General features: G+C 45.4%; 2 long non-coding RNA genes across 2 annotated transcripts in view; one reads left to right on the top strand and one right to left on the bottom strand.

The window, feature by feature from the left end:
- Positions 1 to 551: 551 nt before the first annotated feature.
- LOC138746361 (uncharacterized) lies at positions 552 to 21,863 on the bottom strand. The gene is made up of 4 exons (XR_011346901.1): positions 20,029 to 21,863; positions 19,444 to 19,744; positions 9,595 to 9,735; positions 552 to 986 (listed from the first exon to the last, which is right to left on the bottom strand). It is a non-coding gene; the product is annotated as an uncharacterized lncRNA (long non-coding RNA).
- LOC138746362 (uncharacterized) overlaps positions 21,581 to 22,452 on the top strand; it is a 53,037-nt gene continuing 52,165 nt past the window's right edge. Inside the window, exon 1 of the long non-coding RNA XR_011346902.1 lies at positions 21,581 to 21,851. This is a non-coding gene — a long non-coding RNA (uncharacterized lncRNA). The remainder of the gene's footprint in view (positions 21,852 to 22,452) is intronic.

Below are 22,452 nucleotides of genomic sequence, written 5' to 3'. Positions count from 1 at the left end.
TACACTGTACCCCTCCTAATTCCCCTGCCCATTCCCCTCCCCCATCACCTCCCCATTTCCCGTGCCCCGCTCGCCTCCCCCGCTCCCCTCCCCAACCTAACCCTAACAAACCCTAACCTTAACGTTAACACTACCGATACCCTTAAACACTACACCACATCCCCAACCCTAACTCTTATTTCCACCCTGTCCCCTAAACCTATACCTACGCTGTCCCCTAAACCCAGCCCTAATCCTACCCACCTTCCCCAAACCCCAACTCACACCCCACCTCTACCTCCTACTCCTACCCCCTTCCCCTAAACCTAAAACAAGCCCACTTCCCCAAACTCTAAACCTAACCCTAAACCTCGACCTAACCCGAGCCCACATCTCCTAACTCTAAACCTAACTGTACCTCTACCCGTCCGTGACCCTTATCTTAGTTCTACCCACCTTCCCCAACCTTAAACTAAACCCTACCCCTATCCTCTATACCTACCCCCTTCCCCTAACCCTACCCCATACCCGCACCCCATACCACTACCCCATTACCTACCCCTACCCTCTCACTACCCACTTTCTCCTACCCCCATCCCCTATCCCTCCTTCCCCTAAGTTAGGGGTAGGAAGGGAAGGGGATGGGAAGGGGAGGAGGGGAAGGGGAGGAGGGGAAGGGTAGGAGGTGAAGGGGAGGAGGCGAAGGGGAGGGGGAAAGGAGAGGGGAAGGGGAGGTGCAGGGAGGAGGGCTGAGTTTAGGGCATAGGTGTGAGGGTAGGTGAAGGGGAAGGTGAGTGGGAGGGGGTTGGAATGGAGGAGAGGTAGGGGAGAAATGGGGGCTGGGGGGGAAGTGGGTGAAAGGATATGGAAGAGGTGGGGAATGGAGTTGGCAGTGTCAGAGGGAGAAGGGGAGGGGTTCAGGCCATCATGATGTTGTCCGTCCTCTGTTCAGCTGGGATGTAATGTTCTTCTGGACTCGTGTCTTGTCTCTGAGATCGCTCCTTCTCCTGGGAAGAGAAATACGAGTGATAGAGATGCCGTCTCCGAGGCCTGATCACGATGACTTTGGAGGGCCCCAACTCTTCCCCCATCACCCCCCTCCCTACCCCTGCACACTAGGGCCTTTCTCTTCCTCTGCTTCACCTAAGGAAGTGTGTTATGGAGAAAACCACAATCTATATCTGCAGAGCTCAGAGTACCGTGTCTCCATCAGGCAACACCCTGGTTCACCATGACATGGCAGCAAGATGCTGGACAAATCATGGATGGATCAGTTGAGTCCCTTCAGCTGACCCATCTGAACCTACCCCACAACAATATTACTCTTCCCTCCCTCTCACCAGTACCTTCTGTTTTTCTTTTATTCCTGTCCCTATATTAAAATCTTTTTTGTGCCTTTTTTGGATGAGCCTCCAGTACCACCCCTGGCAATGTATTCCAGCCACCCACTACATTCTGTGTGAATAAAATATCCCCCTCACATCTTGTCTAAAGTTCCCTCATCTCACCTTATTTAGACGTCCTCTGGTATTCTCGCCCCAGGAATGCACAAATATTCCAAGTGTGGTCTGACTAGAATTTTATACATCTGCAACATTACATCTCAGTTCTTGAACTCAATTCCCTGACTCCTGAAGGCCAGCACACAATACACCATCTTAAACTCCCTCTCAATTTGCACAGCAACCTTGAGCGATTTATGGCGCAGGATCTAAATATATCTCAGTCCTGCACACTGTTCATAATCCTGCCATTAACCAAGTGCTCTGCCCTCACGTTCTTGTAATCCACATTCAATAAAGATATTGGTCTATTTGAAGCTAAGTTTAATGGGTCTCCAACCTTCTTTGGAATAACTTTTATTCATGCCCTTGAAAATGACTATGGAAATAAACCTGTACCAGTTGCTTGTTTAAGTACATCTGTATTTCCAGGATTCAACTCTATCTGTCACTTCTCTGCAAACTGGATGACCTATGACAACCTTCTACACTGTCTACAACATCTCTACCTCTGTGTCATCCCCTGACGTACCCACCCTTCCACTCCCATCATCATTCATAAAAATCACAAAGAGCAGGGGTCCCAGAGCAGATCCCTTTGGAGCGCCACTAGTCATTGTTCCATCTACTACTACCCTCTGTTTTCTGCAGACAAGCCAATTCTGAATCCACACAGCCAAGGCTCCATGGATCCCATGCCTCCTGACGTTCTAAATGAGGCCACTGTGACGACCTTGTCAAGCACCTTACTAAAATCCACGTGCAGCACATACAGACCTTGACCTTCATCTATTTCCGTTGACACCTTCTCGAAATACTCAATTTGACTCGTGATGCAGGATCTGCTCCTCACAAAACTATTCATGAGTTTCCCCAGCATGTTTGTGCATTGCCCTCGGCCCCAGCATCTGCAGACTTCCTGGCCAGTCCCTCCCTTACCCCTTCCCAGAGCTTCCGCATCCATTACAACATTAAGCATTGCTGCCCAGTATTGCCCAGTACAGACCTTTGTTAACGTTCTCCACAACCAACTAACCCTTACCCGTACCACACCCATAACTATGGGTGGATTAAATATCCAATTAACTTCTTTCTGAATTCTTCTTCTTCTTTGGCTTGGCTTCGCGGACGAAGATTTATGGAGGGGGTAAAAAGTCCACGTCAGCTGCAGGCTCGTTTGTGGCTGACCAGTCCGATGCGGGACAGGCAGACACGATTGCAGCGGTTGCAAGGGAAAATTGGTTGGTTGGGGTTGGGTGTTGGGTTTTTCCTCCTTTGCCTTTTGTCAGTGAGGTAGGCTCTGCGGTCTTCTTCAAAGGAGGCTGCTGCCCGCCAAACTGTGAGGCGCCAAGGTGCACGGTTTGAGGCGTTATCAGCCCACTGGCGGTGGTCAATGTGGCAGGCACCAAGAGATTTCTTTAGGCAGTCCTTGTACCTTTTCTTTGGTGCACCTCTGTCACAGTGGCCAGTGGAGAGCTCGCCATATAATACGATCTTGGGAAGGCGATGGTCCTCCATTCTGGAGACGTGACCCATCCAGCGCAGCTGGATCTTCAGCAGCGTGGACTCGATGCTGTCGACCTCTGCCATCTCGAGTACCTCGACGTTAGGGGTGTGAGCGCTCCAATGGATGTTGAGGATGGAGCGGAGACAACGCTGGTGGAAGCGTTCTAGGAGCCGTAGGTGGTGCCGGTAGAGGACCCATGATTCGGAGCCGAACAGGAGTGTGGGTATGACAACGGCTCTGTATACGCTTATCTTTGTGAGGTTTTTCAGTTGGTTGTTTTTCCAGACTCTTTTGTGTAGTCTTCCAAAGGCGCTATTTGCCTTGGCGAGTCTGTTGTCTATCTCATTGTCGATCCTTGCATCTGATGAAATGGTGCAGCCGAGATAGGTAAACTGGTTGACCGTTTTGAGTTTTGTGTGCCCGATGGAGATGTGGGGGGGCTGGTAGTCATGGTGGGGAGCTGGCTGATGGAGGACCTCAGTTTTCTTCAGGCTGACTTCCAGGCCTGGAAGTCTTTCTGAATTAATGCATCAGGAATTTGATGTTGATTCCAATTTTGAATAACTTTTCATAATTCTCGTTCAGCTCCTTTCAATTTAGATCCATTATCAGAACATAATTCTTTTACTTGACCACGTCTAGGAATAAAACACCAAAGAACATTAATAAAAGAGTCTGTATCAAGCAATGACGCTGCTTCAATATGAATTGCTCTCATAGTCAAACAAGTGAAAATAACTCCATATCGTTTTTCAACACTTCGTCCTCACTTTACTTGCAAAGGACCAAAATAATCAATGTCCACAGATGTAAATGGGAATTCATCAGGTGAAACTCTGTCCTGTGGTAAATCTGCCATTTGTTGTTGTCCAGGTTTTCATTCTCTCTGTTAGTCACAAAGAGATGAAACCTCATGATTTCATTATTAATATATTTAAGCACTGATGTTCTATCAGTCCAAAACACAGGATCTGCTAACTCCATCTGTAATTCTCTTCTTAACATAGCGTCCATTTTGCTCACCACAGTAGCAACAGTCAATTCCATTCAAGGTCTTGTGACTGACTTTAATGGAGCCACTCTGGCTTTTCCCATTACAAATCCACCATCTACTCGCACCTGGTTATTTCACAGGACTCAGTAACTGACAGGATCAAAACCATCTTCACTTACATCAGAAAAATGGTGTAACTGAGCAAATGTGGCCACTCCAAAGTCTGTTGACGTCAAAACTTCCAAGTATTTGAAGACGCTCAATCTAATTTTTCCAATCTTGTGTAATGGATTCTGGATTAGTTTCATCCCATCCAAATTTTCTTCTGCACAAAACTGGTATTTGGCCAGGCTGATCATTAGGCTGAATTCGGCCAGTCGGGAGAAGAAGGTGTGCAGGTGAGACTTGTGTTGTGCCCAGTCTCTGCTGGCGACAAGAATGTCATCCAGATAAATGAACACGAAATTCAAATCCCTGCGCACCGTATTCATGAGGTGCTGGAAGGTCTGGGCGGTGTTCTTGAGCCTGAAAGGCATGCATAAAAATTCGAACAAGCCAAAGGGGGTGATGATGGCCGTTTTGGGGATGTCCTCGGGGTGCAATGGGATTTGATGATACACGCACACCAGATCGACCTTGGAGAATACTCTCACACCATGCAGATTGGCCATAAAGTCCTGAATGTGAGGGATGGGGTAACGGTCAGGTACTGTCGTGTCATTAAGCCGTCGATAATCTATGCGGGGTCGCCAGCCATCGGAGGCTTTTGGGAAAAGGTGGAGCAGCGAGGCCCAAGGACTGTCGGAGCGACGAATGATCCCCAGTTCCTGCAGATGCGAGAACTCCTCTTTCGCTATCTGGAGCTTATCTGGCGGGTTCAACAGTAATGTACGATAAACTGTATCAGACACTGTTACACCAGGTTCACAGTTGGGAGAATATTTAACGGTGATATACAGTAGACTTTGGTAGATACTGTGACACCAAGTTTTCAGTAGTGAGAAGGTTTAACAGTGATGTACAATAAACTGTGGAATATACTGTGATTCCAAGTTTACAGCGGGGAGAAGGCTGAACTGTGATGTACGATAAATGGTGGCAAAAACAGTGAAAAATGGGTCAACGTGGGGAGAATGTTTAACGGTGATGTACAGTTGACTTTGGCAGATACTATGACACTGTGTTCACAGTCCTGAGAAGGTTAAACAGAGATGTATGGTAGAATAAGGCAGATTCTGTGACTCCAGGTTTACAGTGGTGAGAAGGTTTAAAAATGATGTACAATAAACTGTGGCAGATACTGTGAAACCTGGTTCACAGTGGGGAGGAGGTTAATGGTGATGTACAGGAGACTACGTAGATACATTGATATTGGGCTCAGAGTGGGAAAAAAAAGCTTTATTGGCGATGTATGGGAAACTGAGACAGTTACTGTACACCGGGTTCATAGTGGGGAAAATGTTTAACAGAGTTGTACGATAACCTTTGGCGAATAAAGTGACACCAGCTTCATATTGGGGAGAAATTTTAATGATGATGTACACTAAACAGTGGCAGATACAGTAACACCAGGCTCACATTGAGGAGAAGGTTTACTGGTGATGTACGGGAGACTGGCAGGCTCTGTAACACCGAGTTCACAGTAGTGAGAAGGTATAATAGTGATGTACGATAAACTGTGGCAGATACAGTAAAACTGGACTCACAATGGGGAGAAGGTTTAATGGTGATGTGTGGTAAACTTAGGCTGATACTTTAACACCAAGTTAACAGGGGGAGAAGGTTTAACGTTGATGAACGCTAGATTGAGGCATAAGCTAAGAGACAGCATTCACAGTAATGTGAAGGTTTAACAGTGATTTACTATAAACTGTGTCAGATACTGTGACAAGATGGCGCAGAGGGTAGACGTGTGGTTCCACCCATCCCCAGTTAGACTATTAAATGCTCGATTTTAAAAGTTGTAAAAGTGATTAAAAATACTGTTTATAGGCTTTGGAATTGTGGAGGATCAAAATAGCTACAAATGTGAAAAAATCGAAAACTCAGTTCCAGAAGAAATTACCTTACAAAAGAGTTGAAGAATTGAGGCCGAATTCAAGTTGAAGCAACGGAGTTGTCGACTGGAGTCCCCAAGCCTCAGACGACTCCTGCCCGGCTAAGTATTTCGTCGGCGCCAGCTTAGCGATGAGTTCAGCGGTTTCGACTTGTGCACTCGTGAACACAGGCGTGAGGGCGAGCCAGCTGAATGAGGACAGGCACGTGAGCCTGCAGCATTGCCTGGTGGTCAGGAGAGGTACAGTGTAACATCAGAAGACGCACCTGTGCAGTCGGTGGCCCTACCGGGCATGCACAGTGTGTCGAGGGTCCACAAACCTTTGGAGAAGGTGTGGGATGTGGGGGAGCCTGAGCGACGGTGAACTGACGAGGTCGGCACACTGTGCCAGGTGTCCAGACCTGCAGCAGCTCCAGAAGAGGACCTATTGCTATGGAGGAAGAAGATGCTCAACTTCATTAGAATTTGAAGAACTGGGGACTGTGGCAAAAGAAGGTCAGCCTCAAATGGAGGTGATGGATCCTGGACTGGATTCTGTGTTTCCAATTCTGGAAGGGATTGCTCAGCTCATGGAAGATATGTCAAATATATCAATGCAAATGACTCATCAGATGACTCAAGGATTTTCAGAAATGAAAACTAAAATGAACACTGTGTGTGAAGAAATAACTTTTATGAAGCAAGATATTAATGTAGTTAAGAGTGATGTTACGAGATGGACACGATCAGTGGATACTGTGCAAAATCATTTTAAAAAGATTGAGGAGGCTTTCTTGAATGCAAGAGTCAAGTGGAGCGTAATAGAGAAAAAATGGAAATAGTGGAAGATCCTTTTGTAGATTGGGGGATTCAGAAGAAGGAATTATTGAAGAAGTTTGACTCATTAGAAAACCAAAGTCGTAGAAATAATGTTAAGATAGTAGGTTTTCCAGAAGATATGGAAGGTTCGGATCCAGTGAAGGTTTTGAAGAAATGGATCCCAGAAGTGTAGGGCAGCTAATTTGTTCCAGATGGACTGGAATTAGATCGAGCGAACAGAGAGTTAAGGAAGAAACCGTTTCCAGGCCAATTACCACGAGCAGTTTAGATTCGCTGTTTTAAATATCAAGACAGAGAGATGATCCTCCGATTGGTGGTGCAGAAAACACGGCAAAATCAGGCTCCAATAATGGTTCAAAATAATAGGGTTTTTTTAATGCAGATCTGAGTCAAGAAATTATCAGAAGAGATTGAGAATTTAATTCAGCCTAAGAAGTATTGTGGCGAAAGGGATAAAAATTTGCTTTTCGTTATGCGGCAGTATTGAAAGATTTTATGGGAATTTTCAATCTCTGTTTTTTGATGATGACCATGATCCTTTAATATTTGCTAATTCATTGTCAGATGTTCGAGGAAATGGGTGATCGTCACCATTGTCACCGAAGAGAAGGGTCAATGGGAATGAAAATGAAAAGATTGGAAAATATGGAAAGAATGGGAAAAAAGTTGAATTGACGCAAAGTCTTCTCGATATTGAAGATCCTGAACAATCAGTGGGACTGGAATCACTGGGTTGAATGTTTTTGTTTCAGGACTTTGTGAAAGTCTGACTGGGGGTGGGTGACACTGAGTCCTTTAGTCACCTGCCACTTGTGGACTTTACCATACCCAGATTTTTAGGGGGCTACTACTTTTGAGTAACTTGTTTTGGGATTGATTTTTCTCTTTTTTTTGGAATTTTTAAAATAGGTGGGATTTGAATACAGCGAGACTTAGAAGGGGTGCATTATTTTATAGTAGGATTCACAATTGTGAGAAGGTTTTACAGTGATATACTATGAACTGTGTCAGATACTGTGACACCAGGTTCACATGAGAATAAGGTTTAATGGTGATGTACGGTATGTTGAGGTAGATAAAGTGATACCAGGTGCACAATGGGGATAATGTTTAACGGTGATGTATGGTAGACTGAGGCAGATACAGTGACACCAGGTTCACATTGGGGAGAAGGTTTAATGGTGATATACGGGAGACTGAGGCAGATACTCTGCCACCAGGTTCACAGCTGGAGAATGATCAACAATGATGTATGGTAGACTGAGACAGTTACTGTGACTCTGGGTTCACAGAAGTGAGAAAGTTGAAAAGAAATGTCCGATAAACTGTGTCAGATACTGTGATACCAGGTTCTCATGGGGAGAAGGTTTAACGGTGATCTACGGTATGTTGAAGTAGATAATGTGACACCAGGTGCATAGTGGGGATAAAGTTCAACGATGATGTACGGTAGACTGAGACAGTTACTGTGACGCTGGGTTCACAGCAGTGAAAAGGTTTAACAGTAATCTACGATAAACTGTGTCAGATACAGTGACACCCATTCACAGATGTGTAAAGGTTAAACGATGATGTATGGTAGACTGATAAGAGATAATGAGACAATGGGTTCACAACATTAACAAGGTTCAACAGTCATGTACGATAAACTGTGTGAGATACTGCGACACCAGGTTCAGAGTGGGGAGATGTTTTAACGGTAAAGTACAGTAGACTTTGGCATATACTGTGACACTGAGTTCAGGGCAGTAAGAAGGCTTAATGGTCATGTACATTAAACTGAGGGAGATACTTTAACACCAGGTTCACAGGAGGAAAAGGTTTAATGTTTATGAACGGTAGACTGAGGCAGAAAATGTGAGATGGATTCCACAGGAGTAAGAAGGTTTAACAGTGATTGACTTAAAACTGTGTCAGATACTGTGACATCATGTTCACATTGGGGAGAATGTTTAACAGTGATGTACGGTAAATTGAGATGGATACCGTGACACCGGGTGCACAGTGGGGAAGAGGTTTATCAGTGATATACGATAGACTGAGATCAATACTGTGACACCAAGTTCACAATAGTGAGAAGGTTTAACGGTGATGTACGGTAGACTGAGGCAGATACTGTGACACCAGGTTTACGGGGAGAATGTTTAATGGTGATATACTGTAAATTGAGATATATACCGTGACACCAGGTTCACAGTGGGGAGAAGGTTTAACGGTGATGGACTGTAGACTGAGGCAGATTCTATTACACCAGGTTCACAGGGGGGAGAAGGTTTAACGGTGATATACTGTAAATTCAGATATATACCGTGACACCAGGTTCACAGTGGGGAGAAGGTTTAACGGTGATGGACGGTAGACTGAGGCAGATTCTATTACACCAGGTTCACAGGGGGGAGAAAGTTTAACAGTGATGTACGATAGACTGAGGCAGAAACTTTGAGACAGGATTCACATTCGTGAGAAGGTTTAACATTGATGTACGATTAACAGTGTCAGATACTTTGACATCAGGTTCATATTGGGGAGAAGGTTTAACGGTGATGTACAGTAGAGAGAGGCAGATACTGTTATACCAGGCTCATTTATTTGTTCATTTATCGTAATTATAAACATTAACTTCCAAACATTCCATAAACTTCAATTCTAATCAGATTTTGTTCATTTAAATAGGTCACCACTAAAAGCCCAAATCGTTTGGTCTCTTAAGTAGACTGCACAAAATGAAATTCTTTACCTGGGTTTGGTTCAACGGCACTTCAGTCTGCTTCATTATTTTTTCAGCCCCTCGTTTTGTGTTTAATGCTTTGCCCACCCGATTCGCCAAATGGGCATCCAACTCTGTCTTCTCAGCTTGACCCAACGTCTCCTCTGTAAACTTAAGCAAACCAAGGAGACCAAAGTTAAAATTTTCACATTGGCATTTTCAAACACAAAAATGACGCTGTGAGTTGCAATTTCACATCAAAATCCCACTTGCTAAACTTGCAAGCAACTGAATTGCATCGAACAGCTGGAAAATTGCAAGAGAACTGCTTGGTTAAAGCAAAAATTCCACCCAGTCACCCCATTAAAGGCCTCCAAGTTAACAACAGATAGCAACCTGAAAGTTAAATACAAAGATCGGTATCAGGAATATTAACAGGCTTTAAAAAAAAAATCATTTCCACTATTGAAAGAAAACTCCTCAGGGAACACCAGGCTCTTGTTGAACAATTCCTGTTGTATTCCTCAAAATGGTTTGAATCTTGATTTCAAGCAGAGTCATTTGGTGAGATTGTTGGTCCAGAACAAACCCTGCCCACACACTCCCTTAAATACCTGCAAAGTCGTGGCTCAGCTCTGCTCCATGCTAAAGCTATCAAGCTTTTCTGAAGAGATAACAGACTTCAGATGCTGGTACGTTGAATCACAAAAACATTAATTCTTCCCTGAACAACAAACCTCTATCTGAAAACCAACAAGAACCTTCCCGAGTGGTAAATATCAACAAGACATAATATCATGTAACCGTACATGTCTTTGACTGTACTAGTTGGAGTACAGAAGGATAAGGGGGACCTCAGAGGCATTTAAAATGCTGGAAGGCCTGGACAGAGTACATATGGCAAAGATGTTTCCATTGGTAGGGGATTCTAGGACAGGAGAGCATAATTTCTGGATAAAAGGGTGTCAATTTAAAATAAATGTGGAAAAATTGATTTTGTCAATGGGTCGTGAAACCCATGTGAGGTCATTGGATGTATTTAAGGCAGAGATTAACAGGTATTTGATATGTCAAAGAATTAAGGGTAACGGGGAGAGAGCTGGGCAGTGGGGCTGAGTGGAAGAATGGTGGAACAGACTCAACGGGCCTACTTCTGCTCCTATATCTTGTGATCTATATCCTGCTGGAGACCTAGACAACCCTCCTCTTGCATTCCATTCTTAGAAAACAGTCTGCATCGTGGTTTTATGTCACATGAACCCATTTCCGATTGAATCCCATGTTACAAATAACCCAATGGAAATTCTGCATTGAGAGGACTGCAGCTTCCTCATTTTAAAAATTGTTATGGAGCAGCTCAAATGAGATTTCTTGCTTCTTTATTTGAAAGGGTTAAAATAGAATCAAATAAAATAGGAAAGGGAAAAGCAGAAGAATTTATGTACAACTGGGAATCAAAATTAATGGTTGGTGATAAAGATACACAATTGTTGAAACATTTGATTAATATATGGAATAAAATAAATGATGTAATTGGTGTAAGTGGATGTACATCACCCAGAATTGCTTTGATTCAAAATCCTCATTTCTTTTTCAAAGGATCATCAATTTCTGGATAGCGGGTTTCGTAAGGGAATTATAAATGTTGAAGATTGTTATGAAAGGGGTCAATTAATGTCATTTGAGCAACTGAGAAATAAATATCGTATACTCATCGCAAGTTTTTTTGCTATTTCCAACTTAGAGCATATTTGAAGGATAAGTTAGGACCAACCATGTTGTACTGAAATAGAAATTCTTCATAAGAGGAATTGTTAAAAAAAAATATTTGATGATGTCATCTTTATTACAAGTAGGAACTTTTAAATGAGGAGTTCATAAGTTGAGACAAAGGTGGGAAATGGATCTGAATAATTTAATTGATTGGCAAATATGGGGACATCCGTATAAGGATCTCAATGCAAGACATAAATTAGTTCAGTATAATTGTTTTTACATCAGTCATGTCAGCAGATGTCAGCAAGGATTTTATCTGAAAGCTGCACCTCGAGTCAGGTGATTCAGGCTATTGGATTTGAAAAGCTCCTCAGGAAGCTGATTTCCAATAGAGATCACATGATCCAGGGGAGTTGCATTAATTCACTTCAACTCAGCAGTCTGGAACTATTGACCAGAGTTCCACACTGCAGCAGTGAGGAAGGAATTCACAACTAGTTTTTTTTCCACAGTTACTTCTTTCACCAGTGAAATTGAATAGAATAAAATCAGAATTATCAGATCAATGTTTTAGGTGTGGTGAAGATGTTGCAACTTTCTTGCATTCAACTTATCTTTGTCCTAATGCAAGATCTTTTTGGGGAGAATTACAATATTAATGGAACAAGTTATAGGAGATATTTTTCCGCAGAATCTGACCTTATTTTTATTCGGAAATATTGAAGGAACAAGGTTCATCAGTGATGTACGATATACTGTGGCAGATACTGTAACACTGGGTTCACAGCAATGAGAAAGGTTAACAGTGATGTACAATAAACAACAGCAGATGCTGTGGCATCAAGTCAACAATGGGGAAAAGGTTTAATGGTGATGTACGATATAATATGGCAAATACAGTGTCACTGGATTAACAGTTGAGAGATAGATCAACGGTGATGTACGGTAGACTGAGCCAGATACTGTGACACCAGTTACACAGTGGGGAGAAAGTTTAACAGTGATATACAGTAGACAGAGGCAGGTACTGTGACACCGAGTTCACAGTAGTGAGAAGGTTTAAGAGTGATGTACAATAAACTGTGGCAGATACTGTGACAACAGGTTCACAGTGGGGAAGAAGTTTAACGATGATTCACGTCACACTGTTGCATATTCAGTGACACTGTGTTCACAGTGTGGAGAACGTTTAATGGTGATGTACGGTAGACTGGGACAGAAACTGTGACACTGGGTTCAGAGCAGTTAAAAGGTTTAACAGTGATGTATATACAGGATCACAGTGAGGTGTAGGTATAATGGGGATAGAAACATAGAAACATAGAAGATAGGAGCAGGAGTAGGTCATTCGACCCTTCGAGCCTGCTCCGCCATTCAACGAGATCATGGCTGATCTTAAAGTTCTGTACCCCGTCCCCGCTTTCTCTCCGTAACCTTTAATACCCTTATACTGAAGAAATATATCTAATTCCCTCTTAAATATATTTAATGAACCTGCCTCTACTGCCCTCTGTGGCAATGAATTCTACAGATTCACCACCATCTGGGTAAAGAAATTCCTCCTCATCTCGGTCCTAAATGGTTTGCCTATTATCCTCAAACCATGGCCCCGGGTTCTGGATTTTCCCATCCTTGGAAACATCCCATCTGCATCCATTCTGTCCAGTCCTGCCAGAATTTTATATGTCTCTATGAGATCCCCTCTCAATCTTCTAAACTCCAGCAAGTACAATCTCAATTTGCTCCATCTTTCCTCATAAGTCTTTCCTGCCATTCCAGGAATCAGCCTGGTGAATCGCCTCTGCACTCCCTCCATTGCAAGAACATCCTTCCTTAGATAAGGTGACCAAAACTGCACACATTACTCCAGGTGGGGTATCACCAAGGCCCTGTACAGCTGCAGTAAGGTATCCTTGTTCCTGTACTCAAACCCTCTTTATATGAAGGCCACATACCATTTGCCTTTTTAACCGCCTGCTGTACCTGCATGCTCGCCTTCAGAGACTGGTGTACAAGTACCCCTAGGTCTCTCTGCACTTCCCCATCTCTTAATCTATTGCCATTCAAATAGTAATCTGTCCTCCGGTTTGTATTACCAAAGTGGATAACCTCACATTTATCCACATTATAGTGCATTTGCCATGTATCTGCCCAGTCCCTCAATTTATCCAAATCACACTGGAGCTTCCTGACCCCCTCTTCCGTGCACACAACCCCTCTTAGCTTAGTGTCATCTGCAAATTTGGAGATATTAAAACCAATCCCCTCATCCAGATCATTAATGTAAATTGTGAACAGCTGGGGTCCCAGTACAGATCCCTGTGGCACCCCACTGGTCACCGCCTGCCACTCAGAAAACAAGCCATTTATCCCAACTCTCTGTCTTCTACCTGCCAGCCAGTTCTCAATCCACATCAATACTTTGCCCCCAATCCCATGAGCCTTGATTTTGGAAGCCAGTCGTTTATGCGGGACCTTATTGAAGGCCTTTTGGAAGTCCAGGTACACCACATCCACTGGCTCTCCCCCATCTATTTTACCTGTCACCATCTCAAAGAATTCCAATAGATTTGTCAAACACGATTTACGTTTTGTAAATCCATGTTGACTCTGTCCGATCCCTTCTCTGCTAGTCATATGCTCCGCTATTACCTCCTTAATAATGGATTCCATAATTTTGCTCACTACTGAAGTAAGGCTCTACGGCCTATAATTCCCTGCTTTTTCTCTACCCCCCTTTTTAAATAGTGGGGTAACATTAGCTACCCTCCAATCCATGGGCACTGATCCTGAGTCTATTGAGTTCTGGAAAATAATTCTTAAAGCATCTGCTATCTGAATGGCCACTTCCTTAAGTACCCTAGGATGTAGATTTTCAGGCCCTTGGGATTTATCTGCCTTCAATCCCATAAATTTCTCAAGACCATGTCCTTAGAGATACTGATTTCTTTCAGTTCCTCCCTTGCATTAGTCTCTATGTTTCCCAACATCCTTGGGAGATTATTTGTATCCTCTCTTTTGAAAACAGAATGATTTCTAGAATTGATTATTTTTTAATTTCAGCACATTTGCAGGATAGGGTTACATCTGTGGATTATAAGGCAAGACTGGTTTCGGACCATTGATTATTATTATTAGAATATCAGAGTTGACAGGATGTTCAGAGAGCTCCAAGATGGAGATTCAATACTATGTTACTGCAAAAAACGGAATTTATTAGTTATTTAAAACAACAAATTGAGGTTTTTATTAGTAATAATACTAATTCTGTTTCTAGTCAATTTGTTTTATTGGATGCAATGAAAGCTTTTTTACGAGGTCAAATTATTAGTTATGCTTCTAAAGTAAAGAAAGAGAGAATTAAAGAGATTGAAGATTTAGAGAAAAAGATAACTGTTACTGAAAAAGAATTTCAAAAAAAATGCTACTGAAACGCAAAAGAATCAGTTAACTAATTTAAAATTTAAATATAATGAATTACAAACTTATCGGTTTGAATGTTTAATGAACCGAACTAAACATAAATTTTATGAATGGGGTGAGAAATCTTATAAAGTTTTGTCATGGCAGTTAAAAAAGGAACAATTATGTAGAATTATACCAGTAATTAGAAAGAAATCGGGTATTAATTTTAGTCAAAAGGAAATTAATGAGGAATTTTGTAATTTTTATTAAAAATTATGTACTTCAGAATGTAAAGATGTAACTAAGGATGCTATAGATTCTTTTTTGAAAAATATTAAATTGCCACAATTGAATCAATAAATCCTTTACAGAAAAGGAAATAGAAACGGCCATAAGAGATATGCCAAATGGAAAGGCACCTGGTGAAGATGGGTTTTCTATAGAGTTTTATAAATCTTTTTATGCTGATATATTTCCTATATATAAGGATGTTTTACAACAAATTTATGACACTTTTCGATTACCCAAGTCTTGTTCCAATGCAATAATTACAGTTATACCAAAAAAAGATGAAGTTCCTTTACAGGTTTCTTCTTAGTTTTGCCAGGGTGGGGTCCATACAGGAGCCTGATAACAGCAGGGAACCCGTGGAAGGGGATGGAGGGCATTCGATTGTGCACCAGCAGGACACTGCTGAGGGTACGGATTCCCTCGGGCTCTCGAGGGTAGAAGGCGCTGGTTATTCCAATGGTTTAGGTGAGGCAGGGTCCAAATTAGAGCTGGCGCAGGTCATCAAGGGTCGACATAACAGGTGCCTGGAACTGTCATGAGGATACTAAGGGCTGGTAGAGGTAGGTAAGGAGGGGGTAGTTGTGTTCCGACGAGGGATTGCTGAGTGAGAGGCCACATGGATGGGACTTTGAGACAAGGGGCCTCTGACTGTCCAGGGATGGGGCCTGTAATTAGACCCGCAGACATCCAGCACACAGCATCTTTGACCCACTACCATCAGGAAGGAGATATGGAGGAACAAAATCAGGCTGACAGGCAGGGAAATAATTTCTTCCCACAGGCCGTGAGATTGACAAAGCAATGCGAGTTGAATGGGTCCGTGGAATGAAAAGGTTGAGAGGGATATGGACTGTTTGCAAGCAGCTTGGCCATCAGAAAAGATGGGCTAAAAGGACTGTTTCGGAGTTGTCTATCTGGACCAGTCTTTTGAATTGAATATTTAAAAAATTCATGACAGGCTGGACTATCATTTTAGATGGTGATTTTAGATTGACACATGCAGCCCGGAAACAGGCCTTTTCAGCCTATGAGCCACAACCACTCAATTACACCAATGACCTACAACCCCCGGTACATTTTAAATGGTGGAAGGACCAGGAGCAACTGGTGGAAATGCACGCAGACACAGGAAGAATGTAGAACTCCCCAGAGACAGTGTCAAATTTGAACCCGGCTTGCTGCCCCCTTAACAGCGTTGTTCTAACCGCGACGCTAACCTTGCCACACTCAATGATTCCCAGGATTCTTCCTCCTACTTTCCATGAGCTGTGATTGCTACCAAATCCAGGGCCCTTGTTTCCCTGAGGCTCTGACCCCTCCCCAGTGACTCTGTCCCCAATGCCTCTCATTGGCCGGATGATCATCACTCTCTTTCCTGGCTCTCACCCAAACTTTTTCACCCCAATTCCACCACCTACAACTCCCTTGTCATGTTCCACCCATTTACCCATAGGACCAAGTGTAACGAGGTAGGGGCAGGTCCAGGCTGTAGTCACATAGCTTGTCGAAGGACAAGTGAGAGCAGGAGTCCTGAGGCAAGAGGTGGAGAGCAGTGTGTACTGTGGCAGCCAGCTGTACAGGGGCACAGTCTCCAGGGTGTGGGGAGAGAGAGAGGACTCGCTCAGATGGGACAGATGTCCCAGTGCAAAGGTTTAGGGAACTCCCCAGCTCGGTGAAGGACTGGGATGCTGCCACTGGCAAGGAGATTGGACCTCTGCCCTCTCCATATCTCCACCGTCTTGGGGTCCTAGGAGTAGCACAGGTTCTAAGGCCTGTCGGTGGGGGAAGGGGAGGTGCAGGAACTGGGGTGAGGCAGTTCTGATGCGTGATCGATTTGAGATGGGCCAAGTGAGAGTATCGGTTCAGTGGGAGGACAGACATGATGGGGAATGGGCCTTTGGGACAGGCCCAGGGGAGGGCTGGGGCTTCAGGATGAGTCTTGTGGGGAGGCGGGGGCTTTGGGGACCAGCCAGTGAAGGACAATGGCTTTGGGAATGGACCTGGCGGGGGTCAGGGGCTTTGGGGAGGGAAAAGTGGGGAATAGGGTTTGTGGGAGGACCTGTTGGACAAAAGAATTAGTGACAGACCGAGTTGGGAATGGTATTGTGGACGGACTCAGAGGGAGATTGGATTTTGTTTGGACCCGGTGGTGATGCGATTGGTAACGGATCCAATGGGGGATGGTATTGGGGACTGATCCGGCGGTGGACGGTATTGGGGTTGGACCCAGTGGGGGAAGAGATTAGGGATGGATGCAGCGGGGGAATGGATTGGGGATGGACTTGTCGGGTGACGGGATTTTGGATGGACCCAGCGAGGACAGGATTGGGGATGGACCCGGCAGGGAACGGTATTTGGGACAGATCCGGCAGGGGACGGTATTGGGGTTGGACCCAGTGCAGACATGATTGTGGATGGTCCCGGCGAGGGATAATATTGAGGATCGACCTGGTGGAGAGTTTTGGAGATGGACCCGGTGGGGAATGGACCCGGCAGGGGACTGCATTGACTCCGTCTTCAATGCCTGACACAATCTTTACCGGATGATCACAGCCGGCTGATCACCGCTCTCTTTCCCAGGTTTCACCCAAACTTTCTTACCCCAATTCCATGACCTACAACCCCCTCGTCATGTCCCACCCACTTACCCACAGGGCCAAGGGTAATGAGGAGGGGGAAGCTCCTGGCTGTAGTCACACAGCTCATTGAAGGACAAGTGGGAGCAGGAGTCCTGGGACAAGAGTTGAAGGGCAGTGTGTACTGTAGCAGCCAACTGAATTGGGCCACATTCTCCAGGGTGGGGGGAGAGAGAGGCCTGGCTCAGATGGGTCAATTGACCCAGTGCCAAGGGTCAGGGGATTCCCCAATTTGGTGAAGGTATGGAATGCTGCCACCAGGAAGGAGATGGATCACTGCCCTCCCCACATCTCCACTGTCTGGGTGTCCCAGGAGCAGCTCTGATTCCAAGGCCTGTGGGTGGGGAAGGGGGAGGTTCAAGAACTGGGGTGGGGTAGTTGTGATGGGTGATCGATTGGAGAGGGTCCCAGTGAGGGAACCGGTCTGGTGGGAGGACAGACCTGATGGCGATGGGCCTTTGGTTGCAGATCAATTGGGGTGGGGGTGCGGGGACGGGCTGGGCATGTTGAGGGACAGTGGCTTGTTTAAGGTCTTGGTGGGAGACAGGAGCTCTGGGGACAGTCCAAGCAATGGGCGGAGCATTGGGGACAGGCCCAGTGGGGGACAGAGGCTTTGGGGACGGGACTGGTGGGGGATAGGGACTTTATTGACAGGATCGGGGGTGAACAGGGTTTTGGGGACGATCTCAGCAGGGGAGGGGTTTGGGGATGGGCCTGGTGGGAGATGGGGGCTTTGGGGATGGGCCTGGTGGGTGACAGGGGACAGTATTGAGGATGGACCCAGAGGACGGAGACCACCCCTGGATCTCCAGTTCACCATCGGGTCACTCATCTTGGCCCACGAACCTGCTTTGATCTGCGGGAACCTGAATTCGATGCAGTTGAGGTTCATCTCCCAGATATGCTCCTCGGCTGAGAAACCACCTTCACCTCTGGCTCGGGGTGGGGGCAGCAGGAGGGTGACAAGGGGAGGGGATACAGTGTATGCCTACCAGGTCAGGGACATAGGATGAGCCCAAGAACTGGGGTGGTGGTGAAGGCTGAAACCTTCGGGGCATTTAAGAGTCTCTGAGTCACATGGATGAAAGAAGAATGGAGGGTTATGAGGGAGGAAGGGGTTAGTTATTTTTATTTTGGTTGGAATACATCGGTCGGCACAACATCGAGGGCCGAAATGCTTGTACTGTGCTCTCGTGTTCTACGTTAAACCTGTCAGTCTTTCAGCAAGCGGAGATGTTGGGGAGGGAACGCTGCCAACTGGCACATTCCAGGCTGCAGGAGTACATGCTGAGGGATGGATGGAGGCTTGGCACAGCCAAAACGAAGGCACTATGGGGATGGATCATAACCCTCTCATTACCGGGGCATTGAGAGGCTGAGACCAAGGGGAACTCCTCCAACAGCAGAGGGGAGCTGTAACCACACGGTATCAAAGTGGTGGCAATGAAGGTAAACAGAGACGTATGCAGCAATATGTAGTGAAGGGAATATCTGGATACAACAGGAGGAGGAGAAAAGACTTGGAACAGCCTTCCTCTTTGGAAATAATTTGTGAATAAAGTCAATTTCGCTGAGTGGTGGGGGGTGGGTGGTGGTAGTGGGATGAGAAAAGCCCTACTCAGTCAACTTTACTTCATGAGATACTTTCTCCGATCCAGGAAATCTCTTCTGCACCCACTCCAAAGTACAACCTCAAATTTATTACCCTTGGATAGCACAAGTACGACCTGATAAAACAGAGTTCTTGGGGTAAACACACGCAAACACACAACCAAGCCCTCACACAACAGACAAATAATACATGTGGAGCATGTCCAGAAAAATAACTCACTATTGTTGAATATATAGCAGAGTGGAGGAGTATTTGTATGAGCAGCTCATCAATTGTTCCACGTTCTCCCTGTTTGGAGGAAGCAGCTGTTCCTGGGCCTCGTGGTACCGGCTCTAAAATTCCTGGATCTCTTTCCCAACAGGAATAGCTGGATGATGCTGTTGGCCGGGTGAAGGGGTCCTCGATGATTTTGTCAATGATCGTAGTGGATCACATTGATATTTGGGGTGGTGGGGGGGTGGGCGGCAGGAGGGTGTCCCCAGTGTTGCTCTAGGCCTCTTTAGGTCCAGTGGAATGTCTTCTGATCATTTAAAAAAAATATTTGTAAATCCACAAAGAATTCACACAATTAATAATAATACAAATCAAATATAAATACATGTTAAAAGAAAGAATAAAGAAATCCCCCCCCCCCATAAACCACCCCATCCCCCCTCTATCCCCGTGCCAAAAGAAAAAAAGAAGAAAAATGAGGACAAGGGACCCCCCAAACAGGAGCGCCGATTACTTTAATGTTCCTTTTCATAAACTGAGGCCTTAAGGAGAAAGGGAATGTCAGAGTTTCATTTAAATATTCACACCCACCCTTTGTAAATATGGGCTCCATATTCTTCCACAATATATGGTTGTTGCGGCTCACTAACCGGGATGCAAACCAGTACACAAGATGGCTGACGAACGCAGTGACTGAGCAGATCCCACGAGAACCAACAACCTTCGTCCCAGGTGACATCCTGCACGGCGGGAAGCAATGAGCATTGGTGGGAACACCCACCAATCCGAGGCTGGCTCTGCCGTCTCAAAAGACCTGTCCTCAGCAGTGGGAGAGTATATAAGCAGAGCTGCCAGTTCAACAAACCAGTCTTTGACTTCGACTTCTTGGGTGTGTATCGTTCATTCCACACTTCACGGTAAGTGTGCTGGATATTGTTGCGAAGCAAGAGACTTTAACCATCGACCACCTCAAGCCAGCAAATTGGTCTCCACTCAGCCCCCATGACGCAGATATAGGCGATCAAAAGCAGCGAACAGCGCTCCAATCACTGGTTCTGGGGAGGTGGGGGATCATGCTAACTGGGATCCCCCCTGTGCACAAGATGACTGACGAACCTGATGACCACGCAGAGTCAACAGGGACCAACAACTTTCGACCCAGGGGACAACCCGCACAACAGTAATCAACAAGGACAGGAATACTGACTAATTGGAGGCCGGCGCTGATATGACATAATTCCAGTCGACAGCAGCAGGGAGAGAATAGAAGTAGAGCTGCCAGTGTAATAAAGGAGTCTTTAACTTTGATTTCTTGAGTGTGTGTCCTTCTTTCCACCCTTCACAGTAGCGCGCACACTCCAATTTCACATCGAATGGTCTTGCTCATCTTACATCGGGAGTCATGTGTCCAGTTTCCTTATCTGAAGAATGAGAAGTGCACAAAAATTATCAGATTTGTTTCTGGGATGTTTTAACCGGGTGATAGGAGGAACGTTTGAATATGGATCTCTTTCTCATTGGAAAAAAAGAAGATGGCCTTACAACATTATGAGGGGACACAGCAGCACGGATCGAGAGAGGATAATGCAAAGGAGCTGAACACCAAGTGTCACAATTTCCCAATAACTGATCAGCTGCTTGGACTTTAAGAAATGTCTTTAATGAAAATGTAATATCCTTGGAATTCTCTACCCTGTTGAAGGTTCATTTAAAATTGGGATCCATGGACATGTGATGAGTTTACTGTCATACACATTCGTAGAGGGATCAGATGCATCGAACTGAGATGCAGATACTTTGAAAAAAGTAACAGACATTAAATTGGAAGCGGTAATTAATTTGAAGGAAAGATTGAGAATAAATAGTCTCCCTTGTATTTCTTCAGATCAGAGGAATCCTGGAGCCAGGACAAAGTGATCTTATGAAATCTAAGGTTTTGATTGTTGTTGGGGTAGTTGTAAATGGATGGGCTGAAGGGGCTCCTGCTCCTTCGACTGCCTGTTTTCTGTCTTGCGAAGCTGATTGGGTGCACCTGTGTGTTCGCTCGCTCACTGATTGGTTGCTTCAGTTGCGCCAGCCAATGGGATGATTCGGAGGGGCTGCTATCTGATTGGACGCTGAAGTCGGGTTGGATTGATGGGCAGGTTCGCGGGTTGATTGGCTCGTGCAGTGGGGAGGCGGGACGTTGGCGGCGTCGTCGTCTGCTCGGGATCCATCGCGTCTCCGCGGGCGCTAAAGAGAAGTTGGCGACGGCGCCGGGATCATCCTCAGCCGCGCGGTCCAGGGAAAACGGGCAACCAGCAGCCCGCTGGGCCCCACCTGGGAGTGGCCGGTACCGGCCAGGTGTTTGAGTGGAGCCGAGGCGTCGGTGCGAGGCCTGATGGCGCCGACAGGGCGAGGCCGGAGTCCGCGAGGTAACTTGCAGAGGGAGGGGGCGGGGGCAGGAGCTTGGCAAGTCTGGTTGGCGCATGCGTGGTGAGTTCGCGCATGTGCGGCTGATTTGCATGTGCCGACGGGGCAACTCAGCGAACCGTTTGCGCAAGCGCATGCGCACAGAAATTAAGATGGTTGCCCCCAGCAGATGGACCCCGAAGCGTTGAGTCGATCCGCACATTTTGGGTCTTTCGTGTCCTGTGTCTCTGTTCTCGTTTGTCAAATCATTTGATTTTAAAAATAGGCTCTAAGACTTCAGGGCTCCTCGCACTGGGTCAAAACCCCGACTTGCGACCATTGTGGAATCTGATGATCATTTGGACTCCACTACGGTCGCAGGTCGGGGAGGACTTGTCGGGGTCATTGGGTCGCTAAGGAAGGGATGAAAAACCAATCTATTTTTCTTTGCTTCCCAATGCTCATAGAATGTGTCTGATTCCATCCGTTTTTCCTGTTGTAGCATCACATTCTTCATCAAGTTAGATGTTATTTTTTTTAAGTTGTGTCACTTGAACAATAATGCTCCAACCCTTATGATCCTGACGTACCATGTGTCTAAAATGTAATGTTTCTCAGTTACTT

The sequence above is a fragment of the Narcine bancroftii genome, chromosome 11, assembly GCF_036971445.1.
Source record: "Narcine bancroftii isolate sNarBan1 chromosome 11, sNarBan1.hap1, whole genome shotgun sequence".
NCBI classification, from domain to species: domain Eukaryota; kingdom Metazoa; phylum Chordata; class Chondrichthyes; order Torpediniformes; family Narcinidae; genus Narcine; species Narcine bancroftii.
The sequence above is the reverse complement of the archived record's forward strand: the minus strand, read 5'-3'. Positions and strand labels throughout refer to the sequence as shown.